Source organism: Rhipicephalus microplus, chromosome 8 (genome assembly GCF_043290135.1).
Source record: "Rhipicephalus microplus isolate Deutch F79 chromosome 8, USDA_Rmic, whole genome shotgun sequence".
Taxonomy (NCBI): Eukaryota; Metazoa; Arthropoda; class Arachnida; order Ixodida; family Ixodidae; genus Rhipicephalus; species Rhipicephalus microplus.
In genome coordinates this window covers 105,229,087-105,242,668 of record NC_134707.1, presented here as the reverse complement: position 1 = coordinate 105,242,668, position 13,582 = coordinate 105,229,087, and the positions used below count along the sequence as shown (strand labels likewise).

Below are 13,582 nucleotides of genomic sequence, written 5' to 3'. Positions count from 1 at the left end.
TTATTTGCATTCGTCGGGGGGCCGATGCATCCTATTTCAGATTTTTCTTACCACTGACATTTATTGTATGCCCTCGTTGGGTCTACGCTATCGATGTCGGGTATTGCTTAACTCTCACGCGTTAAAATTGCCCACCTGTGTTCTCGTCGTTCCTGGGTAAAACTAAGTGTCAATCACCTGTGGCATATACCCACTTACCAGTGGCACATACCCGCCCACGAGTGTGTGCCACTGTCTGGCGGGAAGCGTTTGACGACGTTCGTGACGGGATTGTGACATTATTCATGTCTTGACCAGCGCATCATATTCGTCAAAGCATGCTAATTTTGGTCCCATGGTCCTCCATGCTAATTTTGGTCCACGCCAAGTTAAGGGGGTGACCCCGAGAGCATCCAAACGTAAGCGGCTAGATAGATAGATAGAGAGATAGATAGATAGGTACGCTAAAAGTCGCCGAAGCTTGCTAAGAAATGCTTCGAATTGAAAATAAGTGTTGAGGTTTGATGACGCAGGGCCACCATGTGATTATGAGAGAAGCCGTAGGGCAGCACTCTGGAAATTTCGACTGCCTGGCGTTCTTCCACATGCACCTGAATTTAGGCGCATGGGGCAATTTAAACTTCTCGTGTAGCATCGTACAAGCAAACGTACGTTACGATGTGGTTGAAGTGTCCACTGGGGACCGGATATCGCTATCGCGGTAAACTCTTGAGGGCCAAGCTTCCGCGTCGCAATTTTTTTCCCTTCCTCTCTCGCCACTACTGTACTGCTAGTGCGATGTATTCACTATGTCACAAAAAAGCTTACGTAACTTGTATGATTGTTTGGGCTGCCATAGGTTAATGTGTTTTTTTTTTTGTTTTTTTTGCTATATTCATCCCTAAGGGCGTTTTTTTTCCTCTTGGTTTTCCGAATGTTTACACAATACCTTTGTTCATTAAATTTTGCTTTGTTTGTTTAATGTTTTTAGATGTTATGTTCATGCATTAGGTATAGGTCATGCTTTGAACCACTGTAACCGCTGAGTGTGTGAGGTGGCCAGGTTCCCCTCAAGCTGCTCAATGCAGCTTTTTCGCCTGGTCTCCTTGCAACTTTGTTGCACAGTAAAATCAGTTCAATGAAAGTCAATTATCATCACGATGTCGACGGTGGAGGAAGCAGCAGCCCAGGCGAGGTTGATAAGTTTATTTTTATTTAAGAATCAATAATGTAGAGTTAGGACAATTAGTATATTTGTTTACGCACCCCTAAAACTCTTTTTTAGCCCCTCCTCCCCTGTCTTCTTTTTTTTTATTTCAAAATCTCACTGTGGCACAATTCACTGGTTAATCCACTCCTTTAGGATTTAACCTAGCATTCAACCATTGGCAGCTGCGCTCTAAAAGGTGACACGTCCAGGAACCGTCAACTATAATTTAGGTGTGAGTGGGAAGCCATGCGCGTCCTCCAATTCATTGAATTCATTAAAAAAACGATGCCCTTCTCAGCGAAAACGTTCTTGATGGTAATATTATTTTAAGTTCCGTAATTTGGAATCAGTCATCCAATAACGCAGAGAACCATTAACTTGCACATTTGAGGTGGCAATCTGTAATCACAGCAACTGCAGCAATTTCAAGTCTCCGCTAATTGACGCCAACCATATGGCGAACATACATGACAGGCCTCGTCGTTTGAATCCCACGGGGCGACTTTCTTCTCTCGCATAGTAGATTACCAAGTGCTCAAAATCGCAAAGCACTTTTTGTAGCTATAAGGTAAGGGCTACTTGTACTATAGTACCTTGTGCTCTAAATCGTTACTCCCTTTTTTATAAACACAACCACGCTGCCGCCGCCCAAATGTAGAACTGATACGAGTGTGAGGCCCTCGGGACGGCTTTATGTTCTACCAAAGTAAAGTAGAGTATTGAGTACTGTAAAGTTTCAAGAACTTTTTCTAAACACATAGCAACAATTCTTAGGATACGATCGTTGTGTATATTACAATAGGGAGAGCTTAGCACGCTCCTTTAGTAAAGCACGCAAGCTCTAAATATGAGTTCCAATCCTTAGAGAGTACCGCAGACAGTCTGTGCAGACAGCTTAGAAGACAGCACTGAGCCCATGCTGCCGAAAAATGGAACACGCCTAGACAGCTTCTACACGCAAAAATTTAAAAACAAAAATTTAACTTGACTCACAGTTAGCGTCTGCAGAAGCGTCTGCTTGCGTACAGACGACCATTCAGGCGAGATTCGATCTATCTGATGGCGTCATTTATGGAGGAAGGAAAATACACAGAACGGAGCATGACGTCTCGCACCCAGCTTTGGCAAGTTTACCCGTTTTGAAGCGATCAAAGTCCACCCTTTTGCAGTGAGGTCACGCAGTAAATGAGACTTGCCGAGATGTTCTTGTTTGGTTCTCGGTAGTTTTTAGTGGAAGATTGGCAGTTTGGCTATAGTGCCTAGACTGTAGTTTGGGATTCGATCCCGCAACCTGGGATTCGATCCGAGACTGGGATTCGATCCCGCAACCTGCGCTTAAGCAGCCGAGTACCTTAGCGACTAGACCACCGCGGCGGGGGGCACTTCAGTCGAATTAGCGAGAGCATTGTGAGCATAGAACGCATGTATACCTCACACTTCTGTGACGAATAATATCATTGTGTATCATTCCCGCTTGTGGTTAATCGCCTGGCCGCCGGTAGAATTTTGCGTGCGAAACTTGGCCGGCAGTGTTTTGACGTTAGCCGGCTGCAAACACATCGCTAAGCGGGCTTCCTGTAGCCAAACGTGCTTTGCCAGCATGGCACCTGTTTGATTTTCTTTTCGCGAGCGGCCGTGAAGTAAAGAGTACCAGCAGTTTACACCGGCTAAACTATTTGCCGGTAGTTTGATTTATTTACAGCATAATTAGTACACTGTAGTGTAACGACCATCGCAAGGGCAATGCCGTGACGACAAAAGGTGATCGAACCGGCTGTTTGCTTCCGCGAGTGGCCGGCCGCAGTTTCCGCCGGGACAGTTATTTGCAGGTATAGTTTGAGTTAATCACGCCATAGTCTGCTTTGGAATGATCATGTGACTACTACGAACCAGCAGTGGTTTTACCGGCAGTTCGCTTTTGCGAGTGGCTGGCTGTTATAGGAACGCTGGCATTTCACGCGGGGACAATTATTGTAGTCACAGTATGTTTCCAGAGCAGGCTATGGCGTGACTAACTCAAACGATGCCGGCTAATAAGTCCCCCCGTGCAAAATGCCTGCGAATTTTTCGCTCTTTGACTACCGGCCGCGCGCGAAGCCACTGCTGGTCAAACTGCTAACTGACGGGCAAATAGCTGTACCGGTTTGCGCTTCATGGCCGCTCACGTAAAAGAAGTGCCAGCAAAGCGTGTTTTGCTACACGAAGCCGCAGAAACAAACCTACTTGCAACTTCTTACGACGTGTCACAGCCACGTAGTAAGACTTTCGTTCTTCAACTTCTCGCAATATTCTTACGGCGCATTCCTCGATACGTGTCTACATAAGATAATGGACAGGGAAAACTCTTTTAGCTTCGAAGAAACACTGCCACTCAGCGCCAAAATCCAGAAACGTGAGCACGGCGTTCACGGTGGGGCTTCTGCGCTACGAGTGATGAAGCACTTTTTAAAGCAAAACGAAACCAAGATAACTAAAACCTACCACGCGCGCTGACGTATTGGTCACGTGTTAGATCGACTTGGTGGGCCTAGATCGCGTTTTGCATAGTTCCTTCCTGTATTTTTCCTTTCTCCATGGTGTCATCCATTGGCAGATTCAGAGTGTCCGACAAACTCTGTGCTGGAGAACTCTACTCTGGCGGAGGGCACCAGGGGGGAATCTACCAATAGATCACACTCGCTTCCTCTGGAGCAAATGGCAGGGTCACAATAGAACGCGATACGTGCGTCTCTCTTCTTGCATAAGTGAGCACGCTGCGCACAGCGACGCTACGCCAGCAAAACATGAGCTCTGACGCGAGGCGCAGCCCACAGAGTTTCCTGAAATTAATTAGAGGGGACTCTGGCGCTGTGATCGTTCAGCGATCACGAGAATGATGAGTAGTACATGGATTTGCCTATAGTATTCGTACTTGCGGATGGTGAATCGTACTTGCGGCTTCGTTAATTGCTGGTTTTGGTTTTGTTTCCGAAAGAAGGAAGCCTTTTGAACATCGTGACCTGATTCGAAATGGTAAGCCTGAAAGAATAAGGTGGTGAAGCGCAACATGAACATTCGCTGATCTTGCTATCGTGAAAAAAAATAGCTCCAAGCCACATGAACACACACGGAGCCGGAAGCAGGCCAGCTGTACGAAGATTAGACAAATCTGTGTACTACCCATCATTCCCAAGCTCGCTGAAGCACAGTGCGTTGCAGCTCCCATAGACACTAGCGCCAGAATGTCCTCTAGTGATTATTAGGAAACTCTAATCTGCAAGCGACGCGACCGGAGTCCGTTGGCACACCCAATGCTGAAACCGTTTCAAGGTACGGGGCGCTAGCGACTTCCGGTCGAATCCGCCGATTTTTGAGTAGTAGAAAAAGTTGCTCCTTGGAGTGGATCTTTTGAAGGGAGCTGCTCCAGATCTGCCATGGAGCAGAAGAAAGCATTACCGGAAGTGCTCCGAATCTGCCAATGGATGACACCAAGAGCGATTCGCTGAGCCACCATATCTTGCTTGGACAGCAAAGTAGCCTGCATCGTATTTGTATACGAGGCCGTTATTTTGGAGCTGTCTAATTTACCAGTTACGTGAGAATCGAAATGGAACGTAATTCATTTAGGTGCCTATTTAGCCGTCTACGGTGAGCATTGGAACACATCCTAAATCATCAACTACTTTTTTCCAAATGACCCCGTACTTCAGCTCATCGAGCACTTGTTCTAAGCACATCAATACAGTAACTATTTGAGCAGTCAGGACGGCTCACTGCTCTCGCATGGTTGACTACAAAGTACCCGAAATCATTGAACACTTTTTCTCTACACATTTTCTGCGAATGTAGCTTATGCTACACTGGCGCACGCCGGGGCAGCTCAGAGCTATCCTATAGTAGAGTACATCGCCCTCTAAGTCACTGAACGTATCGTCTAAACACATGCCATTGCGTTCTTTTGTACATACATGCCTTTTTTCTTGTGTATTTTAGGAGTAATAATGTGTTCTCTACAACATCATGATGTATGTCGTGGCACATAGATATGCCGATGTCTATGTGCCCCTTATTACTTGAGTATTACGAATTTTTTTGTTTTCTGCCTAATGCAAATAGGCTTTTTTTTCTATACTGTCCTTTGTTTATGTCACTGTGCATGTTACATAGACACTGTTTATATGTGCTGTGGCGTCCCTTGATAACATATTTTTGTTTTTAACACTGCTTTACAGTTCTGCAAATCATCAGCAGTTATAAAAATACCTTTGAGTACACGAAAATACGTCCTAGCGTTGACGCAAGCACAGCCTCGAAGAGCAGTCTGCGTTAAAGTTATGCCAAGATTCGCCTTTGTTTTTTTCTCGGAAACTGCTGAAGAGATATCTCCTGCAGCCGAGCATCGAGTTCGTGATGGTCTAGATCAACGCCAGTGCTGGCACCCATGTCAGACAAATCACGATGGTCTTGGTCCCGGTATGGTGTAATCACGACTAAGTGTAACCACATTGCTATGGTAACACATGACTACATGACGAACATAAGGGACCGGCCGTAAAGTGGAAATCATGACATTCGTGTCATTTAAGTCATGACTACACGCCATGCTCATGTTGAGCTCGCGGTCATTTCACTAGAACTTTAGCATGACTCGATCCTAATGATGTCTATTCCGTATACTGTAGCGGCCCTGATCGCGATCAAAGATGGTCATGTGACGCCAGTATGTGTGGTGCGTAAGCGCCAAGTGTTACTGCCGGCTGCGGCCGTTCTTCAGACAATGTTGTGGAGCGATCGGAACGGCGTCTTTCGATTTGTTTCCAACGTGCGTTAGCGCCTGAGTTGCTGTAAAAAGCTGAAAACGCGGATCATTTTTTATTGACGTCTTTCGACTTGTCATACAAAAACAATACACCAAAATTTCATTTAAAATTTGCAATTACTCTGAATTACTCTGAATTCACTTTCTTTTGGCGCGTCTTCTCTGAGCTAAAAAAACAGGAATGCTTGCTTAGCCAGATGCACATTTCTTATTGGCACGAGAAGTATTCCATCTTACTTTAATCCAATCTAGTTTTGGTAGATTAAAATTCTTCTCACTAGCTCACCATGTTCAACATAATGTCCGTTTTATATAAACATTTCCTTATTTCATTTTTCTTTATACTCCAGGTAACGAATTTATTTCTCGTCCTTTATATCAAATTAGAAAGATATCTCTTATATTAACGACATTCTTCATGAAAAACCTTCCGTCGTGGGTATCAGCGAAGAAGAAATGTTCATCAATGCAAACAAACAACCAGAATAAAGGGGTAACCCGCAATCACGAAAACGCGTGTTTTAAATAAAGTTTTCGCGAATTCAAAAGTCTACTGACAACTATAATCATTCATGTCACTTTTACATCTAGTCACAGTGAGCACCTAATGTAGTTCGACAAAACGTTTCTACGAAGCCTGCATGAACTCTACCCCTCTTGAATTTTTCTTGCACCACCGGTATGACGCACTTATACTGCTCAGATATATTTCCATTCTTCACGCATGCGTATTTAGTATACATTTAAACCTTATCCCTGTTTGTAAACAGTGCTAGCCACCATCGACATACTGAGACGCTTGTGACGTCGTCTGGTGAGAGTAATTGTTTGTTACGTAGTCGTGACGTACTTCATGAGGCCAGATATCGCCGAGTGTCCGCTCTTCTTCTTTCTCTTTGTACAGGCTTCATACGTGATATTGTGTGAATGTGCGCGTGTTTGCGTAACGCAATAAGTGGAGTCAATGCCCTTTCTCTCATACCTTACTTAATTTTTAGAAATTGCAGCTCTCCCATGATGGACACCGAGACCTTCGTGTTTCTGGTTCATTTGGTGACAGTGTATAGCGCACGTTATATCTCTCTCTCTTCTAAAGGTGCGTCCGCTATGAAAGGTGTCGCAAAATGAACCTTTAACGGCCGTTTACCTTATCAGTTCTCCACTTATGATGTGAGACCGTTAGGCCACAAAACAATATCAAACAATGACATCTGTACAAACCGCACGGTGCATTAGAACTCCGGGACAATTTTTGTAAATATCATTTGTAAAATATCAAAAGAAGATGTTAGTTCAAGACCTATCAGCACGCCAGAACTTCATCACCTGTCTCTTTGTAATAGCTTATTGCAAAAAGGCGTGATAGTACAACCCATTGCAAATGCAATGTAACGCGGTTTTAATGCAAAGCTGTAGAGTGCGGGTTCAATTTGCTGCAATGGCGGCTGCATTTTCGTGGGGGCGAAATGCGAAGAACACCCATGTACTTAGGATTGAAGTGCATCTGAAGAGCCCCAGTCGTTTATATTTAAGTGCAATTTTACGCTATTGACATGCCTGATAATCGTATCGAGGTTCTCCCAAAACGCAAGACAAGGCAATTGCATTGTTAGGGACCTCGTTGGTATGCACTTTGTTGTTAATTTGGTTGCCGTATGGAGAACAATATAGATTGGTTTAGTAATTACGTTTCTGAAATGTTTTAATTGCAATATGTTGCATTGCAAATTACAGCTGACCAAAAGTAAATAAAGTAATTACAGCTGACCAAAAATTAACATCACTATTACCCTTGAAAAGTAAGGAAGCTATCGGCACAAGAGTTCCTCACTCATGCAAAAACTCATACACACTTATGTTCAGCACGTGTACAATGAAATATGAGATATGTTTGCGCAGATTTGTACGATTTAGTTTTAGCGCCTGGTTGAAATTGTTCATGTTAAACTGATTTTGATTGATCTTTTTTGCGCCACAAAGAAACAGGAAATGCCACATTTAAGTCAGCAAGAATTCACAACGCAATGAGTATTTTCTAGTAATTAGTCTTTTAGGTAGTTCACTGGATGTCTAATTACCATCCCACAAAACTAATTACTTACAATTAATTATTACAGAAAAGCTAACGCGCTTAGAGCAGTTCAATAGTTTCCAAGTCTGGGGTAGGTATCGTGCTAACCGCTACAGATAAGGCCCAACCAGGAACAGTGAATAATACCGCAAGGTAAAAAGAATTTAGCAGCCTGAATACGCAGATAACATCTACAGCAAGGACACACACACACACAGCAATCCAAGTTCCCGCTGCATACATTCAGCACGGCATCTAACCACAGCGGCACCTCTGTACGCGTTTCTCAACGCTGAGAGGGTAATCTGCTGGTGTCCGGTACAGGGTACACATGACTGATAAGAGATAATCGATCTTTCAGATTACGCACCGACTACACGAGTCAATATTTACACGCGCACCATTCAGTGACCCACTCTCACTGTGACGTGGGGCAGTCCGGGCTGATAGCGGCAGAAAATGGGGATAGGATGCGGAAGCGTACAATAATATTGAGAAAGATTACGACCCATGATGATAAGTTTCGCCACCCAGCTTCCGTTTTTTTAACTGTTGTCTGGTTCCGTGTATGGCGTTGTTATCTGGAAGTCACAGTGGTACTCTTCCTGAGCTAACGATAGCGTCGGTATTGAAGTGGTGAATCAAGATTACAACATCGTTATCTCACACACATTCGCATTGCATTTTCTCTTCTTTTCGCCACTGGTTGAAAAAAAGAAATCGTAAATTCAATGTAGTCACAGTATTACTGCCAATTTGTACTTTCTAGAAGACTTCTATCGGCGGATTGGCGTTAAGTTTGCAGAATGTATCAGCGTCTAACGTGTTAAGCAGTACCACAATTTCTTGCCTCAATGTAATGTTTGGCTGCAATAACGGTGAAAGATGCGGGAATTGTGTAGATAACAACCATTGTTGAGGTTTCACGTCCCAAAACCACAATATAATGATGAGAGAGACCGCAGTCGAGGGTTACTGATCACTTCCGCTTCCTTAATGTGCACCTAAATCTAACAACACCGTCCTCTAGCATCCTGCCTCGGTAAAACTGCAGCCGCCGCCACCGGTGTTCAAACCAACTACCTTAGGGTTAACGCCATAACTACTACATCGAGCGCCATAACGGCTATTGATCACCGATTCAGCAGTGACCTAGCCAGGGTATACTGACACACCGGGCCCGTTAACTCCAGGTTTTTTTTTTTTTTTTTGCGCCATGGCATATAGAGCGAAAAATGAACATTTCACAAAGGTCCCCGAAAAAAGTTATGCGTACATCCCTGCACGACGGATCCCAATCGTACAGAGGCAAACGATCTATCAGTGGAGTGACCACACCATTGTGGTGTTAAGCTACACATGAGTGCCCATAAAAAGAAATAATCAAGACGCATCAAACGATTGATCGAGAGTCGTCATGACGAACGCGGATTTTGTTGTTAGGATATATTAACTAGTACCGCAAAAGTTGTCGAAGCCCCAGTTGACGGCTCAAACCATGGCAGTAATCAGTCGCTAAGACTTGGTGCTGTCAATTCATACTCGCGAAGGTAGAAGGGAAGTACAGCCCAACGCGAGGCGCGAGGCCCCTGCAGTTGGTGAGGTGTGCGGATAATATATTTCAGAACCAAATAGAACTATATTAGAATAGCGATGTCAACGAATCGATTACGAATACTATCCGGATAGTTTAGGGACACTAAGAACAAAATTTTCAAAGAATCCTTAAGTTTCAACCATACTTTATTTTGGATAAATACTCACAAACATTTACAAAAAGAACATTGCGATAAACGTAATCGGAAAAGATGCCGCATTTATCAGCCATGAAAACTGGGGCAAACTGGTGTCCACAACAAAAGACTACCAGATACTTAGTAATTGTACATTGACAGGCAGCGGTTGCTTCAGAAATCAAAGCAGCACTTTATCATCATCGTTTACGCACAGCTGAGACATCAAAATTAAAACAAGTTTTATGAATCGTCACCATTGATCTCATGAAGATCACAGCAGGTTGAGGCCAGTTTCGCTTGACGAGAATGGTGTTTTACGACGGTGCAGCTTTATCTACGTTTAGTACAGAGTCATTAGCACGTAACTGATTGGGCTGCATATATCTTGGCACTCTAATGACAAAAGGAAACGCGCTACCTATATGCTCCTCTGTTTTGTTCCTGAGAAGTTTGTCTACCAATGCATACTATTCGAAATGGTTTAAAGATATATAGGGTATTTCGAAGATGTGCCATTTGATTTCATTACTGAATCGGGTAGAGCGCTATTCGATTTGGTATTCTAGATTTTTAATGGTAGCACAAACCTCTTTACTATGTGTACAAGGACGAGAGCACTGGTAGGCGCTATTAACTATCATCAGCGGTGACGGATAAGATAAAAAGTGGATAAGAGGCCCCACTTGGTGTGACATACCTCGTTAGTGGTGACAGTAGAAGTCCGGCCGGCTTCGTGGTAACCCAAAGAAAACAGCTCAATAGAAGAGGCTGCCACGAGGAGAGGGTTTACAAATTGTGTAGCCTTATGTAGCCTACAGCTTGTGTTCTTCGCAATAGACAACCACAACAGACCACAGACGAGTTATACGTTCACAGCGGAGCAGACCATCCGCACGAGAGATACCGGCGCGATGTACAGCACACGCTCTCTTCTTAAACTGGCGTCACGAGTCAAGTGTGCGCGAGTTGTGTTATGTGATTCCTGCGCGCGCGGATACACGCGCTTCGCGCCACCCGCGGCGCGTCGTCCCGAGCGTGGGCAGGACTGGTCACGTGGTGGACGCGTCCTTCCGGTCATCGCGATGGAAGGGGACGCCCCTTTTACCTAGCGGCGGTCGTCTCGCGTCGACCGACGTCGCGGGGGCAATCCCTCTCGCTTTTCAAATCGCTCCGCTGCGTACACGCGGAAATTAAGGACACGGGTTGGGCAAGGGAGGTAAAAGCAGGGAGGGAACTGATCTGTGTGTCGTAACTGAGAAGGCGAACAGTCAGTCAAGTGCATGGCGGGGCGTCAGGTTGCAAAGGGCCGTAAAGCCTTTACGGTGCATTAAACTACGCGAAAAGAAAAGGTTTTTTTTTTCGTTTATGATAGACGCTTCCTGCATTGTATGTGTTTTCTTTCCTGCTTTATTTTCTCTCACTTCTTTATTACGGAGAAGACGCAGCGGACATCTGCGATGTGCTTAGTTTGCGCTACCTCTTACGTAAGGAGCAGCGCTGCTTGGGAACGGGTGTCGCCACGGCGTTGTTTGGATTGGGTGAAATGAAGGAGAAAGATTGTGTTTAAATCTTACTTACGCTAACAGAGATAACCTTGCTTAGTACGGGGAGAATAGCACGCTCCGGGAAATGCTGGATAGAAACAAGTACGTCAAAATGAAGTTCAACGCGGTAACTTTCTTTTGTTGTAACACTTTTGGAATTAGCGTTGCTATCTCCTCCTAAGTGCGTGCGTGCGTGCGCGCGCGCGTGTGTGTGTGTGTGTGTGTGTGTGTGTGTGTGTGTGTGTGTGTGTGTGTGTGCGTGTGTTAGCACCGCCCGCGTTGGTCTCCTAACATTTTTTGGTATTTCAAATAAGTCATTGACGTATGGTAGCTGCGTGGAATCATTTGCTTGCTGTTGAGGTCTTGGAGGAACATAATCTATCTAATCAGAATTTTCTGCCTCTTTTGTACAATTGCGACTTGTTATGACCCCTTAACAAACCTCTGAAAACACAGAGAACGGGAATGAATTTTATACTTCTGACGTGCATCGTCTTCCTCGCACAAGTGATGACGCCAACAACCTGTCGGCGTCACTTCCTGAGGAACCAAGCTCTATATTCGGCTGCAACTTCCGAAGTCCCTAGCGTTCCCACATGAGAGGCAGGTTTAGACAAGTCTGCACCAATGAGTGAGCACTCGTGAGTGACTTCACGAGCATGACAGCCGCGGTGACACCGTCTTCGTAGGACCTTAGTTCAGTGGACGAGCGGGGGTAATTTATTCCACGAGCCTGCTATGGGCTGAATGGCATGACAATCGTGTGCGATCAAGTGCTTTCATTTTAGGCAATTTTAAGCGGTGATTACGATGTGTAGCTAGAAATCACTAAAAACTGCTATTCGGTTTGTTATGATCACGTTTATGCCCATATATTTTAGTCAAGAATAGGCTTTTTTTTTTAATATCATGTTCCAACTGTTATGCTAAATTCTATACAGTTTGTGCCATGCACTTTTTACGCTTGGAAACAATGACCCTGCGTGCTCAATATTAGACACCAGTAAGGCAAAATGATTAGCCGTCACCCTATTTGTAAGCCCCGATCTTCTCACATCATGTCAATCAAAAAAAAAACGATAGATATAACGATCGGCGTTGACAGCGTGCATGTGTTTTACGAAGGAATGCGCAGAGAGGTGGAGTTCCTGCCTCCACAGTGAGTTATAACCTAAAAGCAAATGCAAGCTGCGTCCACATCTATGGCTGCCTTGATAACAGAAAGTTTGCATGGGTAGGTTGTCCACAAATGAAAGTTTATTTTACCAGCACATGCCAGTGCTCTAGACGACGATAAACGAAATTCACATACATTGAACTCTCAAGTCAATCAACTTCTTCGGATCTGTAGAAAGAGTTCACTGAATCCTGAACACGAAATCTTCATTGAGATACAGAACGGCTAAGGCACAGCATAAATGAAATCGAACGTGTGAAATGAAAGCCATTGTAAATTGCAATATAAATTTTCCATTCCAAATTTAAGCGCCACAAAAGACAAAGCTGTGCTGCGCAAGTCTTGTTACTTTCTAATATATCCTGCAGCCTCGGCGGCAGACACTAAATTCAAACCTGCCCCAACTAATAAAACTTAGTGGTCATATTTTTCTTATTTTGGTTTCCGACGTATACTGGAAACGATTTTAAAGTCTGGCAGCCCTGCGCAGGTACAGAAGCGCACATGACTCGTTTTACGCTCTGGCATGAGCGCTTTCCCTTCGCGTTGCGGCATTTATATACAAACACAGCCAAGCTAGAGAAGCGGCACGCGCGCACGCGCGTGCCCCTCCAATAGCTTGGCCATGATGAAAGCTATGCCACACCACCGCCGATGGATGGGTCATACGAGTACGGGACGCATCAGCTGCGCCAGTACAGCAGACCGCAAAATTTTGTTGATGTAATAAAAAAAATTAAACTGGGTCTGCGTATATAGTTCGTTCAGGCAAAATAGTCACTGTTCAGAAGTTCATTCAACTGAAAGAGCCTTGCATATAGTTTATCAAAAAGCAGTGTAGATTTTTTTCAAAAGTTTGTTGTTCTGAAATGTTCATTAAACCAACTTTCACAAAAAGGACAGTTTATTGTTGGATGCGTCGACCGAAAATACACAAGCGCTTTGCGATATTATACATGAACAATTCCGGCTGCGGCGAATGCATTTCCGATGCAGGCGGAAGTGCTGTAGGGCCGTGTGCTCAGATTTCGGTGCAAATTAAAGAACCTCATGTGGTCCATACTTCC

At 44.4% G+C, this 13,582-nt stretch overlaps 1 protein-coding gene across 1 annotated transcript in view; it reads right to left on the bottom strand.

Moving 5' to 3' along the window:
* Nucleotides 1-10,748, bottom strand: part of LOC119163898 (uncharacterized) — an 83,439-nt gene extending 72,691 nt beyond the window's left edge. The window contains exon 1 of the mRNA XM_037415970.2: nucleotides 10,492-10,748. The gene's annotated coding sequence lies outside the window, so the exon portion shown is untranslated. The remainder of the gene's footprint in view (nucleotides 1-10,491) is intronic.
* Between the last annotated feature and the right edge of the window lie 2,834 nt (nucleotides 10,749-13,582).